The sequence below is a fragment of the Marmota monax genome, unplaced genomic scaffold (assembly GCF_021218885.2).
Source record: "Marmota monax isolate L192 unplaced genomic scaffold, Marmota_monax_Labrador192_F-V1.1 WCK01_AAM20220418_F8-fsc00014, whole genome shotgun sequence".
Lineage (NCBI taxonomy): Eukaryota > Metazoa > Chordata > Mammalia > Rodentia > Sciuridae > Marmota > Marmota monax.
In genome coordinates, this window is record NW_026695222.1 from 26,456,228 (window position 1) to 26,467,937 (window position 11,710).

The 11,710-nt window shown below is 59.8% G+C and overlaps 1 long non-coding RNA gene across 1 annotated transcript; it reads right to left on the reverse strand.

Annotated features, from left to right (window-relative positions):
- Window positions 1–420: 420 nt before the first annotated feature.
- Window positions 421–3,543, reverse strand: LOC124085899 (uncharacterized). Its single transcript, XR_009225832.1, has 3 exons — window positions 2,925–3,543; window positions 1,120–1,326; window positions 421–978 (listed from the first exon to the last, which is right to left on the reverse strand). It is a non-coding gene; the product is annotated as an uncharacterized LOC124085899 (long non-coding RNA).
- Between the last annotated feature and the right edge of the window lie 8,167 nt (window positions 3,544–11,710).

The following is an 11,710-nucleotide window of genomic DNA, read 5'->3' on the forward strand; positions in this document are numbered from 1 at the left end:
GGGACGATGGTGATAAGACAATGATTTTATCAGCTAGCGCTCCCCTCTCTCCAAAGTGGACAAGAGCTGGGCGGGCGGAGCACGTCTGTGACCCCTTGACTCGGAGGCTGAAGCAGAAAGAGGGCAAGCTCCAGGCAGCCTTGGTATGTCAGTGAGGCCTGTCCCCAGATAGAAAGGGCTGGGGGTGTAGCGTGGTGGTAGAGTGTCCAGGTTCAACCCCCAGCAACACACACACTCACACACACACACTCACACACACACACACACTCACATACTCACATTCATACACTCACACATAGTCACACGCACACACTCACAATCACACACATACACATTCAGCACACTCACGCATACACAGTGGAAATGAGCAGAATCAAAACTCAGTGACAAACAGATTTTTCATAGTAAATTCTCTTCGTGGAGGTCATATTAAAACACGTATGTTAACTATTTTAAATACCCAACAACCTATTTTGGGCTCTAAAAATTATTCTTCCTTCTTTCTCACATTTCATGTTATTTGGAAGCCAACAAATTACTTGAGGTGGACCATAAGTACCTCTATATGCACTCACGAAGACAGGAGGAAACCACGGGCAGGATCTACCCGGTACGGGCTGTGTGACCTTGGGCTGGAGACCTTGCCTGTTTGAACCACAATTTTCCCTGACCGTTAGACGCGTGTGATTACAGTAGGTAAGGCCCAGGTGCTTGGGAGGGAATGAGAGCATGTTATCTGTCACTTTATTGCATTGGGTAATATTCCGGGGTATTTGCCCTTTCCTTCCCTTCTCTCCCCACACCTGCGTCCTTTGGGCTCCTTTGTCCAGGGAGTGAGGAAGGAGATGAGAGGGAGTCTTTCTGGCTTTGCTTTTCCCAAAGACAAAGGAGAACTTAATTCAAGAGGCACAGGGAGGTGAAGGGAGGGAGGAAGTCAGTCTCGGCTCTCCTGGGCAGACTTGCTAGTGGCGATCACACCTGAAGGAAGCCGCGGAAATACACATGAAGGTGTGCATGACGTGCCCCCGACGTGCCCGCCGACGTGCATGTTTACATTTACACTCACGAACGACTCAATGCAACGAAGAGGACCCGAACCGTCCACACCAACCCGCTCACCCGGTTCTTTCTGGCTGGTGGGTTGCGGGTGGTCTTCCCTTTCCCTGCTCGTCTGCAGTTTCTGGTGTTTTCATAAAGACTTTCAGCTCTTCCACGAAGACACTATGTAACAAAAGCTGCCTGCAGTCACAGAGCTACAGGTGACCTGGGCCAGCCTGGAGCTGCACTCTGGCTGAAGTCACTTCCTTCCCCTGTGTGCTTAGGGACCTGCCGGGTGAAGGCACAGGAGCTCAGCAAGCCGCCGTAGGCCGCAGTAGGCACGCGGCTGACGTGGGGACGGCTGCAGGTGCCCCAGGACCAGGCTTCAGGGGAGGAGGTGGACACAGGGGGACAGGGCGGCCAGAGGTGTCCAGACTCACACCTCATGGAGCCTCTGGGCTTGGAAGCCTCAGTCTGTAGCTTGTGGGGACTCGGGGGCAGTGGGGAGCCACTGAAGGGTGTTGAGTGAGGGTCGGACAGGATGCCGCTGGCTTTTGGGTAGACCGCTCTGGCCCCTGAGTGGAGCTGGCCCCACCTCTGGCTCTCTAGAGAGGCACCCCCAGAGGTGGGGGGCCCTTGCTCGGGTTCAAAGGTCAGGCGGAGCCCTGGCTCCTAGGAGAAGCCGAGTTGATGCTGAGCACCTGGGAGGACACCTGCGGGCAGAGGGCCATCACGGCTGGTCAGTCGGCAGAGCCCGACCCCAGGCTGTTTGTGTTTGAGCCCCGGCAGGGCTGTGGGGCAGGAAGCTGCTCCCCTCCCTCCTGGGGGCAGAGGTCACCACTCCTGAGTCAGCTGCGGGTCTGGGGAAGTGGCTGAGCAGCCACACGGGGACCTGGGCCTGCCCCGCTGGGGGACGGGCTCTCCTCTCCAGGGTCTGGGCCTTGTCCCTGCTCCTGCGAGCAGCAGGGCTGGGAGCGCCCGCCCCTCCCCCACCAGAAGTCTCTGCTGGCCTGTCCCCAGGCTCAGGGCGGCCTGGAGACCTGAGCTGCCGGGGCCTGGAGGGGAGAAGGTGGCACCAGGAGAGCCCACTCCTCCCGTGCTGGGGTGCAAGTGTGGGGGACAGGAGCCGCCCCGAGGCGCCCCAGGGCCGGGCCGCCCCCGCCAACCCCCGACAGGGTTCACATCATCTCAGGGCTGGGTGCTGCTCAGGGTGGGGGGCTCAGGAACGAGGAAGCCAGGCCCCGCAGGGGTGGCAGGGCGTGGGTAGGCGCCAAGGTCACAGGGGTGAACGATGGCCCCAGAGTTCCAGACAGGGCGGTCGGTCGGGGTCCCAGAGCCTGTCTTGTCCCCGGGCTTGGCGATGTCCCTCCTGGGGGCTCAGGTGGGTGAGCTGGTCATCGTAGATTCCAGACCTTGTCCTCTATCTGGAGCCGACGCCAGGTCTCCTGCTCCCCTTCTGAGCAGGACTCAGCGCCCCGCTGTCCTCCCCGCCCCCACCCGCCCTGCTGCTGATTCTAATGGCTTCTGACAGGTATTTGTACAATCTGAGTTATGTGGCTTCACAAAGATCTCTCTCCCGGGGAAGGTTACTTGAAGCTGTTTTGACAGCTCTCAGCCAAGGGGCCACGTTTAATATATAACAGTTCATAAAACAAATCCGGGATCCGGGAATACCTCTTGCTGTGAGTCATGGTGACATCATCTTTGGGTCTAAGAAAAAAATCCAGGGTGGGGGGGGGAAACCCGCAGAGAAGAGCTCCCTTCTACTGTGGCATCTCGGGGGGACACCTGAGTCCTGGCACTGACGTCCCCGTGTCCCCAGGGAAAGCCTTCCCTGATCCACAACGCTCTGGGCACATGCCAAGCTCCGCAGGTGAGCAGCTCACCTTTCTGAGTCACCTGCGGGCCCTCGGAGCTCCTCCCGCTTCTCTCCTCCCTGCGGAGGGGACCGTTGAGGCTCCCGGTCATGGTCAGTGGTCAGTGGTCCATCTCCTGCCAACTCCGCCCCTGAGGCCAGCTCCTCGGGGTCCCCTGGCTCACTGTATGCCGAGGAGCACTTTCACATTGAACTGCCCTAAAAAGAGCTTCAGAGAGAGAGTTGGGCCCGGACCTTTCTGGAAGGGGCTGGGGAGGGGGGGCTCCGCTAAGCCCAGAGCCTGAATTCTAATCAACAAATGCCAGATCTCTCCTGTGCCACCCAACACGGAGGGGAAAAGTCCCCCCAAATAGAAAAGGCCTCCTTCTCAAGGGACCGGACCCTCGTCCTGCGAGCTGCCAGCTATTCCCGGGGCAGAGGATGATTCTAATTCCCCCAAGAGCCAAAGAGAACACCTGCTGCTGGAGCCAGGAGAGGCGCTTCCACCCACACCTGCCCACCAGGGGATCTTCCTGGGCTGGGCACCAACGTTCTCGGGAAATCCCGGGTTTCCACCCTGGTGCGGAACCTGCTGCCCAGCTGAGGAGCAGGACTGTTTGGCCTGGGGCGGGAGTGGGCGGCCTCTGAAAGGACGGTCGTGGGAGGGACAGCAGGGTTCTCCCTGTGGACTGGGAATCAGCGCACAGTCTCCATGGGCTGGGGTGGGACAGACTGCGCGTCACATGACCAAGACGCCCGGGGAACCCCGCTCCTGCAGCCTCCCTCCCCTGCTACCCGTCCTCCAAGGGGAACCCACTCCCCACCAAGAACTAGGTTTGTCTTTTAAAGGGGACCACAGTGTTTGAATGGCCGGATTCTGGCTGTGGGGAAATATTAAAATCAGGGGCAGACGAATCCCAACCAGGTAAAGATGGTGTTTTAGTCCTGATTCACTCATCCATTCATGGAAGGAATGTGCACGGGATCTGCCCAAGGCCAGCGTCCAGGGTCTGAAATACATTCCTGGCTGCAAAACAGACCTCTGCTGGGGACCCTCCGTGCTGGGAGCTCATGAGTACACAAAAGCACGCATCCATCAGGCCAGCGCCTGGACGGTGTGGAAATACCGCAGGAACAGGACGAGCCCTGCTCTCGCCCGAGAAGACACTCTTCCAGGCAGGGGAACCGTGTGTGCAAAGGCCCTGTGGTGGTGTCACCTGCCTGGTCGGCAGGAGCAGGGAGGAGAGGGGCCAGGGAGCTGGGAGGCCACGGTCCCAGCTAGTCTATCTCAGCCTGGCTGCGATGGGGACTTCCAGCTGTGACTCCAGCCACAAAAAGGATAAAAGTCCCTCCTGCTCAGATCACAGGGCAGCTGCTGACAGGTAGGCCGGGGTGGGGGGGTGGGGGGTGGAGCAGGTGCCTCCCGGGGCAGAACAGTGGGAACCTGGGTTGAACCAAGTCGTTTGTTCACAAAAACCGTTTCTTTGTGTTGGGAGCTAACATGGGAGGCCGGGAGACTGGCTTCTCCAGCCTCACATCCCTAACCCACAAAGGGGTTGCTGTGAGGATGAATTTATTGCTCGTGGGAATCGGAATCAGCTCAAGGTCAGGCTTCTGTTCAAATCCCAGCGGCCACCCCAGCCTCTGAGATGGGGGCTGTGATGGTCAGTTTGATGTGTCAACCGGGCAAAGGCCACAGTCCCTGGCCACCCTGAATCCATCAGCCAACAGCTGAGGGGACGAGGCGTCAGCCAGGAGCAGAGGCAGTGGTGAGCTCCAAAGAGCGGAGGGCCAAATGCAAATAAGGAAACAGCTACAGACGACATGTCAGCGCGTGCAGACTCTGTAGAGGGACATGGAGGGGTGCAGGGTGCCTGGGTAGGGATCCTATTCTTTGAAGGGTGGTTGGGGAAGAACCCTCTGAAGAGGAAATATTATAAGGAAAAGAGCGCACAGGCCAAGTTTATACTGTGGGGAAGAGAATTCCAGGCAGAGGGAACGGGAGTGCAAAGGGCCTGGGGCCTGTGGGGAGGACAGCGAAGTCAGTGTGGCTGGAGCAGCGGAGCAGGGTCCTGCATCAGAACCGACACTGCAGGAGGCTGTGGAGGGTGCAAAGACTGTGGCCCTTGCTTTCAGGGGGACAGAATCCTGGCAGGATGTGTCCCCAGGACATTCCCCAGGCCGTCCCTCTAGCCTGTCCCTGGCCTGGGGCCTCCTGAATTACTCCCCCTCCCCAGTCCTGGCTTCCATGGGCTCTGGGCCCTTCCCCCGTGTGTGTGTGTGTGTGTGGGGGGGGGTACCATGGATTCTGCCAGGGCTGCTCACCCTGCACAACCTGGAGGAAAATACCATAAAAGCAGCCCCCACACCGGCCTGCCACGGGGAGCTTAAGGACCTTCCGTTGCTCTCTCCTTAACAAAGAGCTGCTCAGGTGCAGAGCGCCTGCCCTCCCCCACCCGCCTGTGCAGAGTCAGCTCCCAGAGTGCCCCTGCTGCCGGTGACAATGTGACATACCTGCACAAGGCTTGGCAGCTCTTCTCAGCCTCAGAGCGCCTGGGGGCTGCAGGCCTCGCAGCCTGTGGAGAGCTGGGCACAGGGGGTGGTGGGGGGAGGCTCCAAAGTGCTGAGACCACACGTGTCCCTCTCCAGGCTCTGACAGGAGCCCCTGCCCAGAGACCGCAGTGTGGCTTCCCCCCAGTAACAGGGGCAGCCATGTTTGCTTTTCCTGGCTGCCAGGGCTCTAAGAACTAAAGAGTGGGCGGTCTCAGTGGACCTCAGGCAACAGAAAGGCCAGGTCGGGAGTAGCTGGAGAGGGGTCGCTTGGCCTCCAGGGGAGGTGGCATCTGACTTCATTTTCCAAGCATCGCTGAGTGTTGACGTAGGAAGTGCCGAGAGCCATTGATGCTGACTCCAGACCACAGAAGGGCCTGCTCATCTATAGACGGGAAAGGGAGGCTGGGGAGGGTGAGGGGTCTCACCTAAGGGAGGCAAGGCTGGTCAGCGCCTCAGTATCAGGTTTAGAGGGGCAAAGGGATTGTCCAGGGCCAAAACCAACTTCTCCATTCTCTTTGGCTCCACCCAAAGACCCTGCCCCTCCCTGCCTCTCAGGACCCCCAGACCCCCTGGGAGTGCATGGGACAGGAGGCAGGAGGGACAGCAGCCATAGGACCCTTGCCCTGTCTCACAGGATGGGAGTGAGCAGGGCCCAGCAAATACGCAAGACAGAGAGAGGAAGCTGACTTCCAGCCGGGGGCAGACGCCCTGGAGGGAGGACAAGCCCTGGCAGGAGTGGGAGGCGCAGGGGCTTACGTGGACCTGGAGGCCCCTCCACGTGGGTGCCCGCCCCGGGCTACGCAACCCACAGGAGCCGTGGTGTGCTCCTCAGGGCACAGCGGCAGCCACAGGACCCTCTTGCAGCAGTGGCCCTGGGCAGGGGAGGGGCAGAAGGGGACTGGCTTCATCGTGAGTCCTCCTGATTGAACCGTGACACGAATTTCCTTGATACATTTTTAGAATACATCTTCACAGGACCCTGAACACACGGACATGAGGACTTCCCAGGCTCCTGGAATCGGGGGCCCTTCTGTTCTCCTGAGCAATGAACCTCATGCAGCTGTGTGCACACAGGCCAGGCAGAGCGCACACTGCCTTTAGCAAGTGCAAGGTGGGGTGCCTTGGCCCTGATCCGGGGCTGCTGAGTGAGGGTACAGGATCACCGGGAAGCCAGAAAAAGGTTCATCATTATGGACATTGACTCAGGATTTAGATTCCAACCCTACCCTTACCACGAATGGGCTGTGTGACCTCAAGCATGTGGCTGAACCTCTCTGTGTCCTTGTCTGCAGATAGTGGTGCATTTTCTGTCCTGGGGAGAATTCCAGGAAGTAAGACCCGTAGGCAGTGACTGGCAGAGTGTGGATATGCAGTGACAGATTGGGGAGTGTCGTTGGGTGGTGGCTGTTTTGTAATGAAGGTGAAATGGCCCTGAGGGTGGCAGTGGAGCTGGTGGACAGCATGCGGCTCCGGAAGTGGCTCCCAGGTAAGAGGAAAGCAAGAGCCGCGGCACCTCCAGAGCCTGGATGGCTACGCAGCCCCAGGACGCACAGCCACCTGGGGCGAGGGCACGCAGGAGCCCCGCCTCCACAGGACGTGCTCAGAGGCAGCCGCTGCCTCCCTCCTCCCCCGCCCTGCGCAGGAGGTGGCGCTGGGCAGGTCCCTGGCCGGCTCAGGGGCGTGTTTGTTTAGTGTTGCCTCCTGGGTCCTGGGTCGCCTCCCTTCAAAGGCAACGTCAACATCGCAGCGGGGGCACGCCCCGTCGTGTCTGCACATGCAGCGGGACACGGCCCCCCTCTGTCCCGGGGAGTCCAGCAGAGCCGGGCTGTGCTGCCTCCTGCCCGGGAACACGGGGTTTGTCCTCCGCTGAGTCACCGGGGGCGTTTGTCTGTACTCCACTCCGGCGGCTGGGGAGCTGGAGCTTGGCGCTCAGGGGCCGTCTGGCTTCCAGGACTGCTGCCCGGGCTCCAGCGTCCGTTCCTCACCCTGCCCATGTCCAGAGCGAGGCCATCTGGGTGTCCAGCTGGACCCAGCAGCTGGCTTTGTGGACACTGTTCATCTCCCTGCTCTGGGCTCCTGTTGCTCAGCCCCGGGGGTGAGGGGGGGGTGTCCCCTGGAGCCTGAAGCTGCTCAGCCCCCCCCCCAAGGCTTGGGCAGCCCCAGCACAAGGAATGTCCGAGGCCAAAACCCCACAGCCCCACCACAGAGAAGCCCAGGGAAGCCAGGGAGCCTGGACAGGGAGGCCCTGCTGAGCGGGGACAGCCCCGGCCTCCAGGAGGAGCAGCTTTGCCCAAGGCCACAGTCTGCGGGATTCCGAGCCTCCTCCTCTGGCTTCCCGGGGGCCCTGGGCTGGGCCCACAGGCGCGGGAGCCTCCCCATGGCTGTGGGCAGGGTGGAGGGACCTCTCCCGTCTGCAGTAGCGAGAAGGGGCACAGGCAGGTGCTCGGAGGTGTTCTCGGTTTGCCCCGGACTCGAAGGCGCTGCCTTCCTCAGGTCTCGTGGCCGGCCGAGGTGGCTCCATGCACTGTTTATCTGCAACAGTGATTTTCTGATTCTGAACTTCATCCTGTTTCTCTTCTCTGCCGAGTGGGTGGCCACCCTGTAACCCTGCAGAGCTGGGGCCCTGCTGACTCGTGGAGTGAAGGACTGGAGAGGCCCTCTCCCTGTTTCCTGGGCCCCCACCCCTGGGTGCCTGCACAGCGCTCCCCCCCCCCCACCCACAGGCCAAGGCCGGAAGGTGTGAAGGTTGTAAGAGGAGATCGGCTCTGTGTGCTGTTCCCACCCTGGGGTGCCCAGGAGACAGGAGCACAGGGCAGGCCCGCACTCTGGGCTTTGGTCCTGGGCTTGATTCTCCTGTGCAGGAGCCTTCAGCCCCCAGAACTGCTTTCTGAGAGACACAGGGAGTCTCCTCCACCCGGGGTGCCCCTGTGCCCATCCAGCAGGCCGGAGCCCATTCCTGCGACACAGACCACCTCACTTCCTAGAGTGTCAGGGCATTGAAGGGTGCTGAGGTCCCCGTCACCACGGAGCTGCTCCTGGACCTGGGACATTTCCACTGGTCTCATATTCCTTTGGGGGTCTCCACCCAGCTCTCAACCTTTAAACTTGCAGCCTTCCCATGAGCCAGAGGAGGTGCCCCGAGCAGCCTGTTTCTCCCAGTGCCTGAGGACTGTGGACTTGATCCCTGGCAGGGCTGGATTTTGCTGCCTCACCTGCTGTGACACAAGCTGCACAGGCTGAGGGTTAGGTCAGCTGACTTCTCCGCAGTAGCCGCTCCCTGGGCTGTTCCTGGCACTCAGGGGTGATGGGTGCTCGGTAAATACTTCTAGGGGAAAGAATGAGCCCCTCTGTGCGACCTGCCTCTGCTTCTCCGGCATCTCTGGGAAGGGCTTGGGCTTGCTTTGCTCTACTTTGCAGATGGAGAAGCTGGGGTCACACAGCCAGCAAAAGGTCTCGCTGGGCTTGCACCCGGGCTGCCCCTCACCGCAGCAGAGACTCTGGCCTATCCAGGAGGTGGCAGAGAGATTCTGTAACGAAACCCAGCTCTCAGGAAAAGATCCCCAAGACTTTCTAAGGTACCCCAGGCCCAGGGTGGGGGCCCTGCTAGCCAGGGAATCCTCGGCAGGTGGAGGACTCTGCCGGGAGCAAGGGAAGCAGCCCTCTCTCTCCTGAGCAGGCACTTGCTGGGGGCACTCGAGGACCCAGCACCCTCCCTGTGGCTTTTGCTCCTCACCAGGTCACACTCTCCTGGCCCCAAGTCAGGTGGTGAGGGCAGAAGACAGCCTGACCTCCGGGGTGCTGGCTTTGGGGAGGGAGGGAAGAGTGAAGAGCAACTTGGTCCTGGGGTCACAGATCCAGGGGAAGCCTCCCCAGAGCCATGGCGTTTTCTGCTGTCTCAGTTGTGTGTGTTGATCCCTAGTCCTGGGCTCTGGCCCTGGCTGTACTGACCAGCGAGGTGGCCCAGGGCTATCTATGCTCCTCTCGAGTTCCTCTTCTGCACAGCAACCACCTGGGCCACCTGCCACCCACAGGTGTGGGTGGCAGGTAGCAGATGAAGCAGGTCTCATGCTGCGTGGTGTGCTGTGAGGATCCTCTGTCTCGTGTCTGCTGTGTGTCCATGGATGGCACTGCACAGGCTGGTGTGGGAGCTGGGGAGGACCTCGGACCTCACCAAGCCAAACTTCATGTTTGGCGCTTTTCTTCCCAGACATAAAACTTGGTTTTGGTTTGTTTTTTTCACTTTATATATCACAAGCATCTTTAAACCCCATTAAAGTTTTTTCCATAATGTGGCTTTTTAACGACTGAGGCCACCTGCCCCCAGCCTTGGCCCGGGAGCCCTCGTTCCGCTGCTAGAACTCCCCTAACACACATGCGCTCCGAGGGGTCCTTCACCTTCAGCCCCTGGATCCTCGACACCCGTGAGTGCGACGTGTTATTAACATTAATTAAAGTAGATGCCATTATAGACAACTCCTGAGAGAGGGAGGGGCCAGTTCAACAGGACACCTAAGGCAAGGAGCCCCTGACCAGCCATGCCCAGCCCAGTGCTGTCCTCAGCCTCCACCCAGCAGGTGAGGACTCAGACGGGAAGAGGGAAGAACTCAGGGCCAGGTTTAAAGCAGAGGCCTCCTGGCTCCAGAGACCACCCTGATTTTCCAAAAGGAGGAAAACCAGGCAAGGAGGGACTGTCCCTGTGTCCCTAGCACCACCCTGGATGTGCAGAAGAGGCCCAGCTAGGCTGGCGTGGCCAGTGCTTCCAGGTCCCAGGTACCCAGACCTCCTTTTCCTCCTTCCAGGCCCCTGAGCCTCTCCCTTATGCAGACTGGGAACCTGAGTCTAGGGAAGGAGAGGCACCCACGCAGCGGGCACTCCGTCCAGCTGCAGGCCCGTCAGGGAGGCGCGGCCGGCTCTGGCAGTACCAGGAGAGGACGTGAGGCCGTCCCCCCAGCAGAGTCACAAATGACACCACGGCGTGTCTGGGACCTTCTTTGTGATACCTGGGACAGGTGGAGGGACGCCGGCTGCTGGCCCCTGGCCGAGGTCAGCTGCTATTGAAGCCAGGTGGCGGGAGCCGACTTCTTCGCTGAACTGTTCTCTTTCCAAGCTTTGGAACACTACCCCTGGAGGAGGAGAAAACCAGAAACCGGACAGAGAAACCCCGGGGGCCTGGAGGCCTGCTCCCCTCTCTGCTAACCCTCTCCAGAATCTAGTCCCACCCACAGGGGGAGGTCCTGGGGTCTCTGCTCTTCCCCGGGCCTGGGTCCCGGCAGCCTGGGAGCCCCCAGGGCAGGCCTGCGTCTCTTCTGAGGGCACCTCCCTTCTGCTGGCCCCTTTTGGACATAGGAGCGTATGTGTGGCCTCCCATGTGGGGGGCGTCCTCCCTCCAGAGGGGCCTCTCCTCGGAAGCCCCAGCTTGCCCCAGCTCCAGGTCACCTCTGCTGGAGAGTGCTGCCACCGCCGCCCCTCCTGAGTCCTGCTGCTGCTGGGCTGCAGCTCCAGGCCATCAGCAGGGACTTAGGGCTCCGGTGCTGACTCCAGGGACTAAAGCCAGCCCCCGGCACGGGTGACCCCGTGAGGACCCTCACAGGGTGCCCAGAGGGGCTGAGCCAGCATTGAGAAGGAGCGAGGGGTGCAGGCCTGTGATTGTTGGCGAGGGTTTCAACATCATCCCCACATTTGGAGAATTTTTGTTTTTCATTTAAAAATATAAAAGCCTCAAATCCTTAGACATTGGTCACCAATTCTTTTTTTTAGAAATATTCTCAAGATAAAGTAAGCGTGGCGCAGGCCAGATTTGACTGTGGTTTACAGATCACTACCTCTGCTCCAGTTGGTGCATGGATCAGGATCTTGTTCAACTCTGTAACGTCGCCAACCCCCTGGGCACTAACTAGCTAAAAGCAGCCCGAGTGGCAGGTCTCAGGCCTGGACACCGTGGCTGGCCGGACAGCAGACTCCCGCAGCTGTGCAGCCTCTACAGTCCCTGGAGGGTCCTAAAATGCAGGTCCCAACTTGCACAAAGAAGACAGAGACACCAAAAAAGTTTCAACTGGTGATATTTTTTTCCTTGTGCTGTTGGGGATGGAACCCAGGGCCTCACATGTGTGAGGCAAGTGCTCACCTCCAAGCCACACCCTGCAGCGGGACGTCTCAGTGAGGGCCGGTGGTGCAACCTCAGTTCATCCTGCCTGCTCAGTTCATCTGCCTGGTGGTCACTGTGTGAAGGAAAGCAGTCTTTGCAAACTAGAATTCATTATCTTT